We start from the raw sequence: 24,180 nt of genomic DNA, 5'->3' as shown, positions 1-24,180 counted from the left end.
AAGATTTTCTGAAGCAAATCACATATACAGCTAAAACATTACAAATTGTTAAAAATTAGATTTTATAGCTTAAGGTGCTTCAGGTACTGTTCTAGAATTTAAAGCAGCAGACGCGTGTGCACTTAGAATGAATAGACAATATCGTTCACTGGTGAAGATGCTAATATCATTATCTTTAAAGTAGACTTTCGATCCATTCCTGCCCCAAAGGCCATTAGAGAAACTCCAAAATCAGTCTGAGAGAAGAAACAATTGAGACATTTGATAAGAAGTGAAGAACAAACGACCTGAAGACAATTACAGGAGAGAGCAGAGCCAAACAACTAAGCATCTCACAATAAGAGGAAACTATTCAATGTCAGAGTGGAGTGAGAACAGCTCGCAGAGTCCAAGCATCGGAACTGATGCAATGTCAGAGCATTCCTTATAGAGCATGCCAAGGAGGGGCAAAAGTGGAGAAGCCACTAAACACAGAACTGGTAATGTCAGGGCAGGAACTAGGGAACGGAAGTCTGGTATGAAAACTCTAGACTGGGAGTATGTCACAAACGAAGTGTAGCATGTACACACCACAACGGTCAGACACAAGACTACACATGAGGGAAACTTAAAAAGAGAGGGAATTAAGGAATAAGCAAGTCACAGGTGTAATGGCAGCTGAAGTAGTAAATAAGATAATGATGGTGAGGGAACCACGAAGACATCAAGCACTGTCAAGGATCATGGCTCGGTGCGTTCATCTTGCCCCTCACTGCCGACTGCCGCACACAAACAAAATCAAAATACAAACTAAAATCCAGGCCTGGTCCTCTCTTGTCCTTCACTGTCGTTGCTCCTCTTTTATATCCTTCCATCTCCTCCGTGAGACTCAAGACCGATGGGTCAAGCAGGTGTCGCTCATTTCCAATCACTCCACCGGCCTCGCTCCTGTTCCCACGGCTCTCGGCCCCGCCCCACTCGTCACATACCCCCCCTCGCAGTCACATACCCCCATCGCCCCTCCGGTGGGGGACTGCTCATGGGGACCTACGGGAACCTGGGGGTAGGACAGACGAGGCGAGAAAAAAGGAGATGGAAGGATGAGGAGTGACAGAGATGAGAGAGGAGAAAAAAAAAATACCGGTTCTCAGACGCACTGCCACTTGGCCCTCCACCAGCTGGGTTATCTCCTCCGCGGAGCCTGGCGGTGGCACTGGCCAGCCCTCGGCAGAGATGGCACGACACTCCTCCGGTTTTGGCCAGCCAGCAGGATTCCCCTGTTCCCTACTTCTCCGGATTCATTCCCAGATGGCAGCAGGCCCCCTGGCGAATGGCGTAGACTCCTCCGCTTCTTCACGGCCGGCAGCTGCCCTTCCACATCACGGGCTGTCCTCTCTCATCCGTCACTGTCATCGCTCCTGTTTTATATCCTTCCATCTCCTCTGTGGGACTCGAGACCGGTGGGTCGAGCAGGTGTCACTTATTTCCAATCACTCCACCGGCCTCGCCCCATTCCAGCGGCTCTCGGCCCGCCCCATTCGTCACACTTGTCATTAGCTTTTTCATTCAAACTTTTCGCTGTTTTCTTTTCTCCTCTCTCTCACTCCAGTTTTTCACAAGTTCGTCAAACAACTGTGGTAAGAATATTTCATCAAGCACGGTGAGTAATGGCTTCTCCTGCTATTGTTATTTGCACCTCTTGCCATATGTACAGTTTATCTATCTCTGTAGCCGATGATGGATTTACATGTGATAAATGCAGGGAAATAGTTAGCCTGCAGACAAGATTTCAGAATTAGAGACACGCATCCAAACTTTAATTGAGGACAGTAAGAATGTTAGGGCTCTAGATACGGTTTTGGATGCATCTAGCTCAGGGATTCCTTACATTGTTCATTGTACAGAGCCCCTGTAGCAGGGCAACTGGGTGACAGTGAGGCAGCATATTCATGGGTCAAAACACCGCTCTTCTGTTCCGATCAAAACATTAAACAGGTTCTCCCCACTCAGTGATGCACCCACTGAGAATCCTGATGAAAGTGCTCTAGTTATTGGTGATTCTATTGTACAAAACTTGAATATAGAGACACCAGCCACCATAGTCAAATGTTTACCTGGAACCAGAGCACATGACATCTTGGCAAATGTAAAAGTGCTGGCTAATGCTAAACGTAAATACAGTAAGATTGTTATTCATGCCGGCGCTAATGATGTTCGACTTCGCCAGTCGGAGATCACTAAAAATAACTTTAAAGAGGTGTGTGAACTTGCAAGCACGATGTCAGACACTGTAATATGCTCTGGTCCCCTCCCTGCTTACCGTGGTGACGAGATGCATAACAGATTGTCATCACTCAATGGCTGGATGTCTAAGTGGTGCCCACAGAATAACATAGGTTTCATAGACAATTGGACAAGCTTTTGGGGCAGACTTGACCTGTTGAAAAGATATGGTCTTCATCCCTCCTGGGGTGGCGCTGCTCTTCTCTCTAGAAATATGACAAACAGTCTTAGAGTTTATACTTGACTAACTGGAGCCCAGGTCAGGAAGCGGAAAGACTGTCTAAATCGACCGTCTGCTAGCTGCCTCCCGTCACAGAGGTCAGCTAATTCTCAGCACATAGAGACTCTTTCACCTAGATAACACACTATAGTATAGAGACTGTGTTTGTTCCCTGAACTAGAAAATACAAAAAACGTCCAAACCAAGTTAAGAGTAACAATTTAATTGTTGAGGTTCAACAAACAAAAAACAGATGCAATACGGATAAACAAATGATAAAGCATGGCTTATTGAATATCAGGAGGCTCTTCCATAAAACAAGATTAGAAAACAAGCCAGGCTTATTTTGGTTAGTCAAACTTATTGTCGGTGGATTCCATTTCATAAAGCAAACTTACAATTTTTCAAACTCAGTTACCCTGGCAACTTATGCTGGGAACTAGCCTGGTCCAGGGCAGGTTAACTGGCAGGCTAAACCAGAGTTAATGCTTAACCAGAATACTGTTTTAACACTGACCCACTGGGAGTGTGATGATATTACATCGGACTCTCTGGCATAATGACATTTTATTTCATGTAACCACTATCAGTCCAAAAATGAAAGCAAATGCACTTCAAGAATAAATGTAATACATTTGAACGTACAAAAAGTGAAACAAATATTTTAAAGAATTAAAGGTACATTTGTTTAGTTGGTGTGATTTTTGTAATGAATCAATTAAATGTCTATAAATAGGTAGCTCAACCCATATGTCGGACGCATAGTCATCTCATGTCCTTTCATTGATGAGGTGGTGGATGAGGGAGCGATAATCATACGCAGGGCATTTCAAAGAGAACGTACTTTCAGGGACAGGGCAGACCTGTTGGCTTTTTGTGACAACTACCTGCATGAGCAGTATAGATTCTCGAGGGAAGGGATAGCATATATTTGTAGATTACTGAGCCCACACATCGCAAATAGCACATGGCGCAATTAATATCTCATAGTCCCGCAGACTGTGTGCATTGCACTTCGCATTTTTGCCAGTGGAACATTTTTGTACACAGTTGGAGATGCAGAGAAAATCAGCAAAGCATCGGTTTACTCAATGTGTTCATCACCTTCATCAATGTGTTCAATTAATAATTACTCAATGTGTTCATCACTTTCTCTGGCCACAGAGCAATTTGTACTATTAAACAGGCCTTTTATGGAATCGCTGGTAAGTTCAAATAATAATGTCACGTACGGTGATACAGGAAACGAGGAAAGATCCAAATGCAGGTATGAGATTTTATTAAAGGGCAAATCCAAAGGGTAAACAGTCCAGGCAGGGTCAAAACCAGAGAATCCAAACATAAACAAGAACAGACAAGAACACACAGCAAGGGCAAGACTATGGATTAACATGAACATTAGACAAGGACTCCGTGACACAGACTGAGACAGACCGGGTATAAATACACAGAAGGATGATGAGGGAACTGGAGACAAGTGGGGAACAATCAATTAACACAAACAAGGAGGAAGGTGACCAAATAAGGGAACGGGAAGTGATAAGGTGACAGACACCGTGGGAAAGGAGGACACCTAGTGGAAACCCAGGGAACACAACCCAGACACTGTGACAAATAACTAGGTTATATAGAAAATGGAAATATTAATTGTCTGTTAATGTTAGACATGGCAATTGAAAGACAAACACTGACATTTTTTAGCTTTCCCAAATGTTATCGGAGCTCTGGACTGCACCCACATGCGCATAAAGCGTCCGTATGATCCACATGAAGCAGACTTCGTTAATAGGATATTATTACACAGCATCAATGTACAGGTACAGTCCCACTGGATGACATTGTAGGCTAGTACTGTAGAATTGATTGTTCTTTACAATAAGCTGGGAACCAGTGTTCTGCTCATTTCAAATGCAGTAACAATCCTCATTATTTAGTCCAGTGTAGTGACCTACATTTTTAATTGTTTAGATGATTTGTGATGCGGATTGAATCATCACAAATGTAGAGGCAAAATGACCTGGCTAAGTGCATGATTCCAGAATCTTTCGGGCCTCTTCTCTTTCCCACCAACTGGCACAAGGTATGTTAGTCACTTAACATATGGTAAAAACTACAGCTTTAAAATAACTTCACCAAATTCAATGTTAATAAAAAAAAATTAAAATATTATTCGATTCAGGTGTATTCTCAGGAGTTTTGCTGGGAGACAAGGGATATGCATCCTGCCTTATCTCTTGACTCTGTCACGGCCAGGATACAGGAACACACGGAGAGAGATCCAAGTGCAGGTATATCATTTATTGGGGTAATCCAGAGAGTAAACAGTCCATGCAGGGGTCAAAACCAAAGATCAATCCATACAACATAAACTTGACAAGGACACAAGGTGTGTGTGTGTATGTGTGTGTGTATAACTAACTTTTACAGCAGCAATTTAAGTGAAGAAAAAAGAACATGGCAGCAGGTAAAGATAAAATATAAAAATATTTTTCAGAATGGTAAGTATAGTCTATGCTTACACTTAAGCATTACCAGCTTGATGCTACAACTGTCCAGTCTCATGATGTTTATTAATTGCAGCTGCCAAAAAGAAAAGTGAGGTTGCTGCCACTGGAGGAGGGCCACTGACAGCCAACTTTTACTCCTGCAGAGGAGCTGGCATTAGAAATGAACAAAGGGAGGTCTGTCATTGAGGGAATAGAGGGGGGAACAGTATCTGAATCCATTCCACCTAGTATAAGAAATGACTATTTAAAAGTTTTTTTTTATTTTTTATTATTCTTTCATTCCTAACAAAATATTTTCATTTCATAGTGATGCCAAATTCTGTGTGCTTGCGGGATCCACCAGACATCATGCTGAACCCTGTGAGTATGATGGTATGAGTTTAAAGCACTGATTTATTGTCAAGTGAAGATTTATTAAACTGAGTTTAATTAATGGTTTCAGGTTTAAGGCCCATATACAGTTGAGGAGGATGAGGAGACTGTGTCAGTATGTTCAAGGAGGCCTGAGGTAGGCACAGATTTGCACATTATATATTTAAAAGGCTACCTGTGAGGTGCTAAATAGTGTGTATTTCCATTTTTATTAGGATTGGCAGCAGGATACTGACACCCTTCTAGAGCCCTCTCAGTCTGGGACCACATGTGACCAAGTGAGTATTAAGAAATTACAAAAAAGTGCCAAGACCACTCAATTAAATAACTGGAATTTCTGTTCCTACAGGACCCAGAGAGCATAAAGGGAGTCTACAAACATTATCTCCGGAAACAAATGGAAGCCATAGATACTGACATGCAATATAAAAAAAGTCAAGATAAGGAAGTTGGAGTTGGAAATCCAACAGCTTGACAAAAATGCAAGGGGGGCTTCCGTCCTGACCACACGGACATGGTGGTCTTCTGCTCCACCCTGGGGGGCTTCCATCCCGTGTCCTGTGTCCAGTCCTGCTTCCCCACGGTGTCTGTCACTTCATGAACCACATTTCCCACGACCTCTGTCTAATCATTGCAATCAGCTTTTACTGGTCATTAATCATTGCAATCAGTCTATTCCCCATTAGCGCTTGTCATCTCACTGTGTATTAATACCCTGTCTGTCTTAGTATGTGGACGGAGTCCTTGTATGTTTATCACGTCCGTTTCAAGTCTTCCCTCTGGGCAAAGTTACGTCCAGTGGACATCTTTTTATGTGTTTGCTTACGTTGAAAAGACGTCCACTGAGGAGCCAGAATGAAAGTTTTTATGACGTCTTTTTTTGACGTCTTCTGTACGTCCAATTTATACGTTCACAGAACCTCCTTAAAAGATTAAAAACTAGTTCAAAAGTGGTCCGTGGACATATTTTTAACATCATTTAAGGTTCATTTAGGCATAACTTATACTGTTTCTGGACCAAATCAACACTCTCAAGGATGCGTTAGATTTAGAGAAACGTTTTTTCAATGTAATTTCCAGACACTGTGTTTGTCCTAAAATCAAAAAAATAAAATAATCTTTATGAAATAATGAAATAACTGACGATTGAGCATGTGGTAAAATCAGATGCAAATCAAAGACATTACATCTCTGAAGATCTCAGCAGAGGAGGATCAAACATTTCCACAAACATGGAATCATTAGATTGACTTTATTTCTGTCAGACATCTAGAGAAGCTCTTATTGAGAATTAACAGAGGTTTAAATGTTGATACTTGATTCATTTGAAGTCACCATTGTGGTGGAAAGTGTTTGGTTTAGTTGGGATCTTAGTCCAGCTACTTTTTCGATAATCCTGTCTTTGACTGCTGTAACTGTGTTTTTGTGAAACACTGCAGTAAAAAGAAACTTAATTAAGAGTGCTCGGGTGGTATTGGTTCTTTGCCGATGATGAAAAATTAATCACGTATTAAGTAGCTGAGGTTATGCAGTTAACTTTTTTTTATAACCGCCAAGACTTTTAAATCTACAGTACAGAAACTAAGATCAAAATGCTCACTTATTTTGAAGATGGACAAAAGGCATGCAATTAAAATATTTTGAGTAAAAGCATCATGTACTCAAACACAGACATCAAGATTCCGTCTATGCATCACAACAACGGTGACAATCAAATCCGCTTCATAGCACAAACATATCTTTATTTTCCAGACTTTTTCGTTTTGATTGTCACCATTGATGTGATACATATCCAAAATCTTGTATTTTGTAAAAAAATGTGTCCTTTACTTCCAGTGACTGTGGAGGCCAGGTCATCTGGCACAGCACCCCATCACTCTCCTTCTTGGTCAAATGGCCCTTGATGCCTTCAGTGTGACCCTACAATTTTCATAGTCATCAAAATAAAGAAAACTCTTTGAATGGGAAGGTGTGTCCAAACTTTTGGCCTGTACTGTACATATGTATGTGTGTGTGTGTGTTCACTGTATACACTGTGTTCTGCAGATGTGTTTGGTCAGGATATTAAGTTAGTGAAATCAGGAGATTCAGTCACTCTGAACTCTGGTCTTACTGAAATGAAGGATGATGATGAGATTCAGTGGAGGTTTTGATTTGAAAATACTTTACTAGCTGAAATCAATAAACAGTACAACAGCCTGACTGTATATGATGATGTTCTTAATGGGAGATTCAGAAACAGACTGAAGCTGAACAATCAAACTGGATCTCTGACCATCACAAACACCACAACTGAACATGCTGGACGTTATGAACTGGAGACCAAGAGTGTGATGATGAGATTCTTTCTTAGTATCATTGGTGAGTTAAATTTATAGCGCATCATCTATGCACCTGAATAAACAAACAATCAAAGAGTAAGGGAATACTAGAATAATCAAATATCTAAATTAATAACATCCAGTGTTTTATAGTCATTTGAAATTGGTGTCAGTTTAAAAATCAGTCAGTTATTAATCCAAACACCATTTCTGTTCTTTTATATAATTAATTTCAAATTTACACTTCAATACACTTCATGTTCTTGATGGGAGATTCAGAGACAGACTGAAGCTGAACAATCAAACTGGATCTCTGACCATCACAAACATCACAACTGAACATGCTGGAGCTTATGAACTAGATATCAATAATGAGAAAAAGAGGTTCCTTCTCGCTGTCTATGGTGAGTTAAATATTTGTTCCACTAAGTAAACATACATGAAGGATTTAAATTGCATTACTCTGTGATAACCCCTTTTCTGTTTGATCCAGATGAAATATCAGTGAAGGAGGGGGATTCACTCACTATAAACTCTGGACGTACTGAAATAACAACGGGTGAAATGACCACTATAATGGTGACGCACAAATTGTGATTTTCTCATTTGGTGAGTCTGCTTGTTAACATCAGGTGTCTTCAATAATGCTCAATCATAACTCAATTAACTTCTTAATTATCTCATTAACTTCAACTCTGCTTCAGTGTTACTTTTAACACTGCTTTAGTGTTTATATGAGTCCACACTCAGAGTGTTAAATTAACACTGGAGATTTTGCTGTGTAATTTATTACAGTTGTCGAGCACCTCCTGGAGGAATACTAAGGTAAGCAGTGCATATGAAGTTTTACATTATTAAAACATTTAATTATACATAAATATTTACATTATTATTAAGCTTAAGATGAAATATCATTTTAATTACTATTAAATTGTTATTTTTGTAACTCTGCAAGACTTTCTGAAGCAAATCACATATACAGCTAAAACATTACAAATTGTATGATTGTACTGAATAATGATATGATAGCATTTCCATGTCTTTCCAAAAGAGGAGTAAATATAGAGTACGACTATGGAATGATATTCCGGACTTCATTCAAAAGGAATTACAAATTATATTTGCAATTGCGTTTTCAATTTGTGGACGCATAAAATGTGACATAATCCAAACGCAAAGGCAAATCGCACATTACCATTTGCATTTTCATTTAAGCGAACGTACAGTGTCTGCCAAATTTAAAATGGAAATGCAAAGTCCGTTTGCAATTGTGTTTCCCATATCTTAGGAGCTATGTGTCAAGCTGTCTTTGTCTTGGTTTCCCTGGGTGTCCACTACTGGGCTCAATTCCCCTTAGGCACTTCACCGTAGGCACTAGAATTCCACTAGCCTCATCACTTCATCACAGTAATTACACTCCTGTTAATTGCACCAGGTGCCTTCACTTAATTGTCATTAGCCTCCCTATAAATACCAGTCCTCTCCTGTTGTCTGTATGGAGTCCATTCCTTTCGTGATCCTGTCTTCTCATCCTCCGAGTTTACTTGTATACCGAGTTCCCGTTTCGTTTCCTTCTCTGTTCTTTGTTTGTTTGTTTTGGACTACATTCTGGTTTTGACCCTGGCTTGTTTTTGACCACGATTTGGATTACCCCAAATAAACATATCTGCAATTGGATCTCTCTCTCTCCCTGTGTCTTACTGGGTCGCGTTCGCAGAGGTGGGAAGTCCAGGGGCCAAAGAGTAAAAGTCCTGCCATATTTTTGTTCCACCCATGAACTCATCAGCCGATTTCACCAGAGGAGGAACCAAGTCATTCCTTCCAAGTCACAAACGAGTCTTGAGTCAAATCCCAAGTCCTCAAAGAGTTAAAGTTAATGAGATAATTAAGTGACTAATTAAATGATGATTGTGCATTAGTGATTAACATCTGCTGTTATTGAGAATTACAGAGGATCAGATGTGGATGTTTTATTGGTTAAAAAGATGCCACCATCATGGAGATCAGTGTTTGGTTTAATTGTGCTCTTGATCCTTGACTTGTTGTGCTAGATCTCTCTCTGTAGCTCTGCATGGGTTGTTGTGGAGAAGACAGAACTGTGACATATGAAAAACATAGTCACAATGAGCTGGTTCAACTATGTCTCAAATATTTTTGTCTTCTTTCTTATCACATGTCTAGGTTTTGAATAATTCCAGTGAAACTACAGCATGCACACAAAAAAAGCATTGCTCTAATATTTACAGGATATGGATATTTTTTTTATTTGTAACACATATAAAAGTTTGAACTCCAGTGCTTTTTAGACACACACACATATATCAAGAACCAGCATATGAATCTCTACAATGGTTACAATCAACAAAATGCTTCATGTTGCAATACATGAATTACTCCCATAATGCACCGCAGTATGAATAATAATTTTCACCACTGTTGAGGATCACATGATAAATGTTCATGGCTAAATGCCTAAATCCAATTTTTTTTTCTTAATATTAAAGTGTTATAAAGCATTATATGGTGGCAGTAGTACTTATAATGCTGCTTCTGTCATGATGATTTATGACTTTGACCTTTGACCTTTTGACAGGTTGAACTTCCGGTAACCTTATGATGGATGGGGTGGGACAAATGAGATCAAGGGTTAACCTATGACCTTTCCACGCATCGATCATGCGGTTTTGACAGAAAGTTTTACCCTATTGACCTAATTAGTTCTAAATCATGGTTTTGACGGCTAGTTTAAACGGAAGATGAAAGACTCCTCACGCATCGATCATGTGCTTTTGACAGAAAGTTTTACCCTATTGACCGTTTGTCTGTTTGAAGTCTGTGCCAGATAAATTGTTTGAAGTTTGTGTCAGTTAGCTTGTTTGAAGTTTGTGTCAGTTAGGTTGTTTGAACTCTGTGTCAGTTAGTTTGTTTGAAGTTTATCACAGTTATACGGTTATGTGTGTGTGTGTGTGTGTGTGTGTATGTGTGTGTGTGGTTATACGGCTTCTCCCCCTCCCATTACATTTATGAGTGGTGTATAAATGGGGTCGGTGTGTTCTACATTTTATATATATATATATATATATATATATATATATATATATATATATATATATTTATAAAACATGATATAATTTATATTATCTAAAAAATAATTAAAGGTTGAAAACACATTTTAATTATTTCACATTTATATAATCTAAAACACATTTGAATTATTTCACATTTATATATATAAAACATTATATAATTTATATAATCTAAAACACATTTGAATTATTTCACATTCATATATAAAACATTATATAATTTATATAATCTAAAACACATTTTAGTTATTTCACTTTCATATATAAAACATTATATAATCTAAAGCGATTTAACTAAGGTTGAAAAACATTCTGTTCTTTTAAAAAAGGTTATAAATGAAACTGTATAAAAAAATATACTGAAACCGACTGTTTCAGATAAAACGAGATCCATTTTCTTTTAGAGAGCTGAAGGTCCCAGTGCTTGCACGCCACAGTGCACACTCGTTGGAATTTACTAACCAATCATAATATCTTCAAAGCCATTTTTAATTAAAACCAAACGTATCTCACACGGGAGTACCATGATTTTGACAGTTTTCTGACGGTTCACCTATGAATTACGACTGGTGCGCGTCTAGCATCTCTTGTACCCCTCTCTCTCTCTCTCTCCCTCTCTCTCCCTCTAATGCCTGTGTACACACATTCGTCTCCAAGTCTTATTTTCTTCTTTTAATGAATATAAACACATTATACATTCGCAAACAATATAAAACAAAACATTTACATTCGTTTTTGTTCATCACTAAAAATATACATTTTACCAGGATCGGGGGAAAAAATATATATAATTGATCAAAGCCTGTTATTTTTTACAGTCTATGGCGACTTTAAACCATATTTCATGTCATCCCGTAATTTTCTTCATGTTAAGCAGATTACGCATTCATCTGCTGATAGAGATATTTTAACACTATAAAGTATGTGTTATTTGACTTAATATCGTGAATGAAAAAATGAAAAAATACTTTTATTTTGAAAATATGACGCCATCCTGTTAAAATACTTTTATTTTGAAAATATGACGACATCCTGTGATGCGTGCTTAGCTTTCCCTGCTACAATGCTATGTATAGAATTTCAGAAAACAAAAAACAAAAAAACAATTCTGCTCCGTTAAATCGACGTTTTGCCATCGCGTTATCCGTTTGTCATCTATGAACACGACATCGCGGGCGTGTATGCGCTCCCGGTCAGTAATGCACGGGTCTACCGGTCTTAGTGAAACGGCTTCCTCCGGTGGAATTCATACGCAAGGCATAATACTGATTATTGTATCAGCCCTAAACCCTTCCAACGCAGTAAACGGAACTATAACTGATCTTTTTCAAAAAGCTGTTTAATTTTTTTTATTTTAACCGTACAGCTACATTACCACCATACAATAAAATGCTGCATGCACGTACACTTTTAAGCGATCTGAATTATGACTAGCCTATAAATTTCATCATAAGCCACACGTACCTTGTTATATCACTATAATATCCACGGCGCTATACAAATTTGTATTTTGATAAACCATATAAACAAGCGGACATACGCGTGGACATATCAAGTTAAAAAGAGACTTATCTCTATTTTAAACAATATTAAATTATATATGACGGCATGTTACTAAACCGGAACATACATTTTAAACAAGTATTCATCGTTTTTATAAAACACATCGCAGTAACAGACATGTTACTAAACCAAAACAAATAATTTTATCATTCATTTTTTAATCATATATTCAATCAATACTTATACAACATATACAAACAAGTTTTAAACATATTTTAAACAAAAACTAATCATAAAATTACAGACATGTACAATCATGCTGATCACATATTACGGATATTCAGACTTTTAGCCACTAATACGTTTTAGGATAATGAAAAACGCCAACGTCTGAGGGATGCCAAAATATCTCCAGTCCCACAAAACCCACTCAGACTCCAGGGGTTAAAGAATATGAAAATAAATAATTATATAATGACATCATCATCCTAAAGCAATTCATTAAACAAAAAAAGTATTCAACATTTAAGTTAATCAAACTTATAAAACACACCATACTCTTCTTTTTTTTAAAAAGATAACTTATTTTAAATGTGATAGCATAGTATATATACAATAAACATTTCTGATGATACATATAAAAATTTATCCCTTACATTTTTAGACCGGTGAGAGATGTCCAAACATGAATGAAATATCCCCAAAATAAAATAATACGAATTAAAAAATAAAATAAAAATGATTAAATCATAAACAGAATCTCACAGGTCCTCGTAGTGAAATGTATGTGAGACCTGAGGGGCTGCTTCACACACACCCCGCGCAGGCGAGGGTGGAGTTCCAGACCGCATGATCTAAGTCAATGGTGTACATTATTTCAAAGCTAACATTAATGTAATGTTTTTTAATAATCAGTACCCCCACTACATCTGATGTAATTTATTACATCTGTTTAAATGTTTCTTAATTCAACAAAATGATGATATATATTACCTAAAATATTTTATATTTTTATATAATATTATATAATAAAAAATTATTTATATCATATTATATATATGATCATATTATATCAGATGCGTCATGCATTAATCACTTTAGATTCTTTGAAGTTCTTATTTTTAGCACCATCTTCAGTTTTCATACCATCTCTCTCTCTCTCTCTCTCTCTCCCTCACACCCACACACACACACACACACACACTCTCCCTCTCACACACACACTCTCTCTCTCTCTCTCCCTCTCTCTCTCTCTCTCTCTCTCACACACACACACACACACACACACAATATGAAACATGATGCCAAAGTCTTTCTGTATGTTTTAAAAATAAAAAATAAAAAATATTGATTTAGCTTTAAATCTATGCTGAGGAGCTCGTTTGTTTGTCACAGTATAGACTGTGAAGTTTAGATGAAGTTGTTTTATCTTTTAGAAGAAAGACCCTCGATGGTATTCAACCATTAAAGATGGTTCAGGAAAGACCCACGCGTCCTAGAGATGTAATTTATGTGCGTTGCTACGGTCGTAAACCTTTCACATATCTACGGTACTTTCAGACACAGAGCAGGAAAGACATTTGCAGGCCCTCTGCTTAGCCGTCCCAAAATACCTCCATTTAAAAGCAAAAATATTAAAATGACCGCCTGTACATCTAACAGGCTGTAGTTCTATTTTATATGTTTTGTATTAAAAGTACTATCCATATTATATTCCTTATTTAAAACAATATATTTAACCGACAGTATCCCCCCAACGTGTTTTCCATCAGTTGTTTGCCCTTCAGCCTTATTACATAGTGCTTTTCATTTAGCCTACTGTAAGATCCCTTTACAATAGTGTAATGAAAGTTAACTTTTCTTAAAGTTTATAGTTGTATTTTACTGTATCCCCATCCTTCTATCCTGTAGATTGTATGCGTACAGTAAAATAACAAATATACATCTTGCTTAAAGTCAATAAAATAATTACACCTACAATTGTAAACGTGTTTAAACACATTGTGTGTCACTAAAGCAAGGCACACCGTCTATCGTCTTATTTTTTAAATAACCCGATGACCGGCATCGTTTCTTCATATAATTTATACACCCGACTGCTTTTCTTACACGAGTAGAAAACTCTGTCTCTTTGGATGTGTTTGGCAGAAACATAATTTCTACATCAGAAATTTTTTTTAATGTACGACTGAACTTTTCTCATTCGACAGAAATACTATTTTCAAATTATTTACCCGGCCTCTAACACTCGGTGTAAATGTTCTTACCTAGAGCAGAAAACATACGCTTTGACTATTTTGTAGGCATCGTGTGATGTTAAATGGTTTACTAAAAAAAAAAAAAAAAAAAAAAACTGTAATCACCGGCAGCTGTGATTTTCAAAATGAAAGAAATGTACGAGCTGAGGACGTTTCAACTATTATCATCATTTCCTTTTGACCCAGATAAACCGGTAATTAATTTTCTACGCGAGTGTCACAATATACAGTTCTCATACTATTGGTGTAAATAGCCGTGCTAAAACATTTCTGACTGTTTTTGCAGGCCAGCAGATCATGTCAAGGGTGTTTCACATCTAAGAATCACAATGTTTTGTAAATGACATTTTTCTTACACCTCGATATTTAGCCGTATCAAGATTTTGGAGGTCCGTTCACAATTTGTTTGTCGGATCCTACGTTTTTATGCGATCTTTGTGCGGCATCATCGTAATAGGAATAAATGAAAATTAAGAAATTAAGTTACAGTTTCTCTCTTCGAGATATTTATTTTAGCTCAACTTTGTGTCTGTCCAAAAGTGTGATCGCATGAAGCATCGAAGCAAAAATGAAGTCTAGCTGTTTTACACTTAAAACTATTACAACCTAAACAAATCAAACGGTACACTCGTTTAAGTTTGAGCGCGTTAAAGTTTCCACACTCTTGTGAGATACATTTTATCCATAACCTTTTGTGTATTCGAGCGACCAAACCACTAAGATAGATAGTATAGCAAGAAAACTAACGTTTACAACGCATATAGAATTCAGAATACAATTGTTAAAGTATTTTTTTTTTGTTAACTGTTGATTTGTAAATTATATTTTTATTACTCCGTTAGATTTAGTCATCGGGTTCGGATAGCCGATGACACAATTCACATTTTTATTTTTAAGACTCCTGTAAGTTCATGCTAAATCTCGCGTGGGAAAGAGAGCGGGGTGAGCGTATTCTATTCATTTAAGAAAAATTGCCCAAACTTTTCTATTATTTTGACACAACGACATTAAACAATGTTATCAGTTCCTACGGCCATCTTCTTCGATTCAAATAAAGCAACATCTCCGGTGTACGTGTGTATGTGCTAAACATCTTTGCTTCTCCACTTCTCCAGATTTGTTATATGGGCTACCATTGTAATACAAACACATTTGAGAACTACGACGTTCTCACTTTTGTAACGGTTATAGAAAAATGCCGTACACACTTTTGCATTTCATAATTCAGTGATTTTAGCTGTAATGGTCACATAAGACAAAAATTGTCAACGTGTGACTCGTAAACATGTATAATTTTATTTATTTATTTTTACCAGAGATAGTCGACCGATCTGTTGACACGTTGTTTTGCAGTTTTCTGATGAAGAGTTTTCTCTGACTGCGGTCAGACATACACTGCCTGTTCATAGGAATTTTATAGCATGACAATATTGCCCCAACATCGAGAGCTCTTGTTCATATAGCCGATGACCGCATTCACATTGTTTCAGCATTTGCCAATTGACATGGTCGTAAGCATTATCATCTACCGTGCGCTGAGATTTTTCTGCTTTGTCCACTTTTGACGGATTTGCTAGAGGGACTATTTCGCCTTGTTGTAACATGATTACGTTTAAGATCCATAAGATTGCACTACATTCACCTGAAAAGGTTATAGATATAGTCTTTTATACAGGAAGTGTGTATCAGAATAACAATTACCTAATAGTGAAATCCACTCTTCTAAACTATTTTGAAAACTTTTAATGTTGATCTGGCCCACCAGCCATGTATCTTTTTCATTGTTTTTTAGATAAAGACTATTCTCAGAGTTTGGTCAAACAGACAAAAACATGAACAAAATAGAGTACAAGATGATTAAATGATTGTCAAGAGAGTGTTTAAACTGAGATTGTGATGCACTTTAGAGCTTTTTCTGGTCTACCTGTGTCACAATGACAAATAATAGCCACTACCTCGACTTTTAAAATGAGCCTTACCATCTTCTGTTATGACTCTTATACTTAATACAAACCCATCTACTACACTAAAGTTAGACATTAAAAGTCATGGATGTCATGGATGTGGTGTTTTCATCGTATGCATCTCTAAACAGTACTTCAATAAATAAACCGCTGTTGATAAGTCGTTCATTTTGAGTGAGAGGCGGGATGATTTTGACCGTTTTAGTCATTCGTCGTGCTTAAGGTCTGATCCGGGAAACCGCACTACGACCGGAACTGCGCTGTCACGTCTAAATAAACCGCTCTTCTTTAAGAAAACCGCGAGGCAAGCAGTTTCTGACAGCTATTAATTCACTTCATTTTTTTTCACCACCACAAATATTTTGTTTAGCATACATATTAGTTTTAGTCAGTTACATAGGCGTCACGCATGAAGTTTATAGTTATTTTAAATAATTATGATAGAGTTACAGGTTTAGGTTAGTGGGGTGCCTGTAAGCGGTGACAACTTCGAGCATCGGAGACGACGGTGTTACTCAAACAGCCCATATCTTTATCTTTTAACAAAAACTGTCGTATTACGCGTTACTAAGACAAAATCTGTAACAGCGTTCATTAATATGTTGAAATGAAAATAAACATACAAAACTTTATAATGACCGTGAGTTCAATATAGCCTAAAACCGCATTGACCACGATGATCCAGTGTTTTTAAAATCCACGACGATCCAGTGTTTTTTTTAAAAATGGTTCAGATCCGTCGAAGTCTTATTATTTGAAAATGAGAGAGTGCGTCAGTTTCAGACAAAGCCGATTCTGGCAGTCCACGTAGATACTGACAGATACTCCATCGACCGCGCTGTAAAACCCTTGTTCGCAGATCATAAGAAAACCTGCGATAACTGCAGAGTTTATGAGGTCAGTCGCTCACAGGGGATAAAGACTAGCCGTAGTCACGAGGAAGTAGCGGTGGATCTTCTGTACATTCAACCAAAAATGGGTTGGAGGATTTGCGCTCAAAAAGCGGAGGAGGGTGAAGGGGCCCTGGTTAGGGTTTGACCTGCGAGAAATATGAAGAAACAAACTTGTATCTGATATAAACTAGGATAATATAATGATATGACGTAAAAGATATTTTATGAAATCGAGCAGATTCACAGAGATATCACTGCGTATGAACAAGGAGGTTGAGGGCCAAAACTAGAAAACAATCCGCGAGGCCTAGGAATAACACTTAGTTGGTGAAAATAAGATAAGAATGCGAAAGTCCATTTAAACAAATTTAAACAGAAAGAATGAGCAAAGTCCTGGAAGCGTACGATTGTACTTGTTTAGATTAGATTCAACTATATCGTCATTATGCAGAGTACAAGTACAGAGCTAATGAAATGCAGTTAGCATCTAACCAGAAGTGTAAGAATATAGTGTTTTATATACATAAAAGTGCAGAGTAAGTAAAGCTATGATATACAGAAAATACAGTGTACTTGCAATATACAATATTGATCGGAGTATATAAAGAAAATAAATATGGATGCAATGTAGGGATCGTATGTACATGATGAACCGAGCAATGAAGGATTATATATACATTATGAACAGCAGGAACGTGAGAACGACGGTAATAAATACAGTCGAATGAGTGTGCAAAAGTATTGTTGAACGATGTATTATGTGCAAAAACAGTAGTGCAGTGATATTTTTTGTAGAAATAGTTTACTGTGCTTGTACATTAACAACTTTAGACAGTTTATGGTGTAATAGCTTTAACCATGTGCAGTTTCTTAGCGTAATGCGATGAGGAAGTGTGTGGTTTACAGTTCGCTCTAGCGTCCGTTAAGAAATTTAGCAATTTTTGGGCGAAAGCATTAGAACAAACATTTGACAATGCGGTGTTAGGCTATACGGTCATTATAAAGTTTTGTGTGTTTATTTTCATTTCAACATATTGATGAACGCTGTTACAGATTTTGTCTTAGTAACGCGTAATACGACAGTTTTTGTTAAAAGATAAAGATATGGGCTGTTTGAGTAACACCGTCGTCTCCGATGCTCGAAGTTGTCACCGCTTACAGGCACCCCACTAACCTAAACCTGTAACTCCATCATAATTATTTAAAATAACTATAAACTTAATGCGTGACGTCTATGTAACTGACTAAAACTAATATGTATGCTAAACAAAACATTTGCGGTGGTGAAAAAAAATGAAGTGAATTAATAGATGTCAGAAACTGCTCGCCTCGCGGTTTTCTTAAAGAAGAGCGGTTTATTTAGACGTGACAGCGCAGTTCCGGTCGTAGTGCGGTTTCCCGGATCAGACCTTAAGCACGACGAATGACTAAAACGGTCAAAATCATCCCGCCTCTCACTCAAAATGAACGACTTATCAACAGCGGTTTATTTATTGAAGTACTGTTTAGAGATGCATACGATGAAAATACCACATCCATGACATCCATGACTTTTAATCTCTAACTTTAGTGTAGTAGATGGGTTTGTATTAAGTATAAGAGTCATAACAGAAGATGGTAAGGCTCATTTTAAAAGTCGAGGTAGTGGCTATTATTTGTCATTGTGACACAGGTAGACCAGAAAAAGCTCTAAAGTGCATCACAATCTCAGTTTAAACACTCTCTTGACAATCATTTAATCATCTTGTACTCTATTTTGTTCATGTTTTTGTCTGTTTGACCAAACTCTGAGAATAGTCTTTATCTAAAAACAATGAAAAAGATACATGGCTGGTGGGCCAGATCAACATTAAAAGTTTTCACAATAGTTTAAAAGAGCGGACTTCACTATTAGGTAATTGTTATTCCGATACACACTTCCTGTATAAAAGACTATATCTATAACCTTTTCAGGTGAATGTAGTGCAATCTTATGGATCTTAAACGTAATCACGTTACAACAAGGCGACATAGTCCCTCTAGCAAATCCGTCAAAAGTGGACAAAGCAGAAAAATCTCAGCGCACGGTAGATTATAATGCTTACGACCGAAGGATAGTACGCGTAGGCCTGCTCTTTAATGTCAAGCGGCAAATGCTGAAACAATCTGAATACGGTCATCGGCTATATGAACAAGAGCTCTAGATGTAGGGGCGATATTGTCATGCCGTAAAATTCCTATGAACAGGCAGTGTATGTTTGACCGCAGTCAGAGAAAAACTGCAAAACAACGTGTCAACAGATCGGTCGACTATCTCAATTTTTTTCACAATCACAATTTTTGTCTTATGTGCTCATTACAGCTAAAATCACTGAATTATGAAATGCAAAAGTGTGTACGGTATTTTTCTATAACCGTTACAAAAGTGAGAACGTCGTAGTTCTCAAATGTGTTTGTATTACAACGGTAGCCCATCTAACAAATCTGGAGAAGTGGAGAAGCAAAGATGTTTAGCACATACACACGTACAATAGAGATGTTGCTTTATTTGAATCGAAGAAGATGGCCGTAGGAACTGATAACATTCTTTAATGTCGTCGTGTCGTGTTTTGTCAAAATAAAAAAATGTTCGGGGGAAATGTTTAATAATTTTTCTTAAATAAATAGAATACACTCACCCCGCTCTCTTTCCCACGCGAGAGTTAGCATGGACTTACAGGAGTCTTAAAAATAAAAATGTGAATTGTGTCATCGGCTATCCGAACACGATGACTAAATCTAACGGAGTAATAAAAATATCATTTACAAATCAACAGTTAACAAAAAAAAATACCTTAACAATTGTATTCTGAATTCTATATGCGTTGTAAACGTTAGTTTTCTCGCTATACTCTCTTTCTTAGTGATTTGGTCGCTCGAATACACGAAAAGGTTATGGATAAAATGTATCTCACAAGAGTGTGGAAACTTTAACGAGTGTACCGTTTGATTTGTTTAGGTTGTAATAGTTTTAAGTGTAAAACAGCTAGACTTCATTTTTGCTTCGATGCTTCATGCGATCACACTTTTGGACAGACACAAAGTTGAGCTAAAAGAAATATCTCAAAGAGAAAAAACTGTTACTCAATTTCTTAATTTTCATTTATTCCTATTACGATGACGCCGCACAAAGATCGCATAAAAACGTAGGATCCGACAAACAAATTGTGAACGGCCGTCCAAAATCTTGATACGGCTAAATCTCGAAGTGTAAGAAAAATGTCATTTACAAAACATTGTGATTCTTAGATGTGAAACACCCTTGACATGATCTGTTGGCATCTACAAAACAGTCAAAGCGTATGTTTTCTGTTCTAGGTAAGAACATTTACACCGAGTGTTAGAGGCCGGGTAAATAATTTGAAAGAAAGTATTTCTGTCGAATGAGAAAAGTTCAGCGTACATTTAAAAAAAATTCTGATGTAGAAATTATGTTTCTGCCAAACACATCCAAAGAGAAAGAGTTTTCTACTCGTGTGAGAAAAGCACTCGGGTGGATAAATTATATGAAGAGACGATTTGTCATCGGTTATTTAAAAAAATAAGACGATAGACGGTGTGCCTTGCTTTAGTGACACACAATGTGTTTAAACACGTTTCAAATTGTAGGTGTAATTATTTTAGTGACTTTAAGCAAGATGTATATTTGTTATTTTACAGTACGCATACAATCTACAGGATAGAAGGATGGGGATACAGTAAAATACAACTATAAACTTTAAGAAAAGTTAACTTTCATTAGACTATTGTAAAGGGATCTTACAGTAGGCTAAATGAAAAGCACTATGTAATAAGGCTGAAGGACAAACAACTGATGGAAAACACATTGGGGGGATACTGTCGGTTAAATATATTGTTTTAAATAAGGAATATAATATGGATAGTACTTTTAATACAAAATATATAAAATAGAACTACAGCCTGTTAGATGTACAGGCGGTCATTTTAATATTTTTGCTTTTAAATGGAGGTATTTTGGGACGGCTAAGCAGAGGGCCTGCAAATGTCTTTCCAGCTCTGTTTCTGAAAGTACCGTAGATATGTGAAAGGTTTACGACCGTAGCAACGCACATAAATTACATCTCTAGGACGCGTGGGTCTTTCCTGAACCATCTTTAATGGTTGAATACCATCGAGGGTCTTTCTTCTAAAAGATAAAACAACTTCATCTAAACTTCACAGTCTATACTGTGACAAACAAACGAGCTCCTCAGCATAGATTTAAAGCTAAATCAATATTTTTTATTTTTTATTTTTAAAACATACAGAAAGACTTTGGCATCATGTTTCATATTGTGTGTGTGTGTGTGTGTGTGTGTGAGAGAGAGAGAGAGAGAGAGAGGGAGAGAGAGAGAGAGAGTGTGTGTGTGAGAGGGAGAGTGTGTGTGTGTGTGTGTGTGTGGGTGTGAGGGAGAGAGAGAGAGAGAGAGAGAGATGGTATGAAAACTGAAGATGGTGCTAAAAATAAGAACTTCAAAGAATCTAAAGTGATTAATGCATGACGCATCTGATATAATATGATCATATATATAATATGATATAAATAATTTTTTATTATATAATATTATATAAAAATATAAAATATTTTAGGTAATATATATCATCATTTTGTTGAATTAAGAAACATTTAAACAGATGTAATAAATTACATCAGATGTAGTGGGGGTACTGATTATTAAAAAACATTACATTAATGTTAGCTTTGAAATAATGTACACCATTGACTTAGATCATGCGGTCTGGAACTCCACCCTCGCCTGCGCGGGGTGTGTGTGAAGCAGCCCCTCAGGTCTCACATACATTTCACTACGAGGACCTGTGAGATTCTGTTTATGATTTAATCATTTTTTATTTTATTTTTTAAGTCGTAAATTTTATTTTGGGGATATTTCATTCATGTTTGGACATCTCTCACCGGTCTAAAAATGTAAGGGGTAATTTTTTATATGTATCATCAGAAATGTTTATTGTATATACTATGCTATCACATTTATAATAAGTTATCTTTTTTAAAAAAGAGGAGTATGGTGTGTTTTATAAGTTTGATTAACTTAAATGTTGAATACTTTTTTTGTTTAATGAATTGCTTTAGGATGATGATGTCATTATATAATTATTTATTACATATTCTTTAACCCCTGGAGTCTGAGTGGGTTTTGGGGGGTAATTTTGAGAAGGCTGCGTTTATGATTAGTTTTTGTTTAAAATATGTTTAAAATGTGTTTGTATATGTTGTATAAGTATTGATTGAATACATGATTAAAAAAAATGTATGATAAAATTATTTGTTTTGGTTTAGTAACATGTCTGTTACTGCGATGTGTTTTATAAAAACGATGAATACTTGTTTAAAATGTATGTTCCGGTTTATTAACATGCCGTCATATATAATTTAATATTGTTTAAAATAGAGATAAGTCTCTTTTTTAACTTGATATGTCCACGCGTATGTCCGCTTGTTTATATGGTTTATCAAAATACAAATTTGTATAGCGCCGTGGATATTATAGTGATATAACAAGGTACGTGTGGCTTATGATGAAATTTATAGGCTAGTCATAATTCAGATCGCTTAAAAGTGTACGTGCATGCAGCATTTTATTGTATGGTGGTACTGTTAAAATAAAAAAAAATTAAACAGCTTTTTGAAAAAGATAAGTTATAGTTCCGTTTACTGCGTTGGAAGGGTTTAGGGCTGATACAATAATCAGTATTATGCGTATGAATTCCACCGGAGGAAGCCGTTTCACTAAGACCGGTAGACCCGTGCATTACTGACCGGGAGCGCATACACGCCCGCGATGTCGTGTTCATAGATGACAAACGGATAACGCGATGGCAAAACGTCAATTTAACGGAGCAGAATTGTTTTTTTTTTTTTTTTTTTTTTTTTTTTGTTTTCTGAAATTCTATACATAGCATTGTAGCAGGGAAAGCTAAGCACGCATCACAGGATGTCGTCATATTTTCAAAATAAAAGTATTTTAACAGGATGGCGTCATATTTTCAAAATAAAAGTATTTTTTCATTTTTTCATTCATGATATTAAGTCAAATAACACATACTTTATAGTGTTAAAATATCTCTATCAGCAGATGAATGCGTAATCTGCTTAACATGAAGAAAATTACGGGATGACATGAAATATGGTTTAAAGTCGCCATAGACTGTAAAAAATAGCATAACAGGCTTTGATCGATTATATATTTTTTTTCCCCCGATCCTGGTAAAATGTATATTTTTAGTGATGAACAAAACAAATGTAAATGTTTTGTTTTATATTGTTTGCGAATGTATAATGTGTTTATATTCATTAAAAGAAGAAAATAAGACTTGGAGACGAATGTGTGTACACAGGCATTAGAGGGAGAGAGAGGGAGAGAGAGAGAGAGAGGGGTACAAGAGATGCTAGACGCGCACCAGCCGTAATTCATAGGTGAACCGTCAGAAAACTGTCAAAATCATGGTACTCCCGCGTGAGATACGTTTGGTTTTAATTAAAAATGGCTTTGAAGATATTATGATTGGTTAGTAAATTCCAACGAGTGTGCACTGTGGCGTGCAAGCACTGGGACCTTCAGCTCTCTAAAAGAAAATGGATCTCGTTTTATCTGAAACAGTCGGTTTCAGTATATTTTTTTATACAGTTTCATTTATAACCTTTTTTAAAAGAACAGAATGTTTTTCAACCTTAGTTAAATCGCTTTAGATTATATAATGTTTTATATATGAAAGTGAAATAACTAAAATGTGTTTTAGATTATATAAACTATATA

The 24,180-nt window shown here is 36.7% G+C and overlaps 1 protein-coding gene across 1 annotated transcript in view; it reads left to right on the top strand.

The window, feature by feature from the left end:
* Window positions 1-24,180, top strand: part of LOC127987324 (uncharacterized) — a 66,973-nt gene that overhangs the window by 6,172 nt on the left and 36,621 nt on the right. The window lies entirely within an intron of this gene.

Source organism: Carassius gibelio, chromosome B22 (assembly GCF_023724105.1).
Source record: "Carassius gibelio isolate Cgi1373 ecotype wild population from Czech Republic chromosome B22, carGib1.2-hapl.c, whole genome shotgun sequence".
Classification (NCBI taxonomy): domain Eukaryota; kingdom Metazoa; phylum Chordata; class Actinopteri; order Cypriniformes; family Cyprinidae; genus Carassius; species Carassius gibelio.
This window is presented reverse-complemented; position numbering and strand designations above follow the sequence as displayed.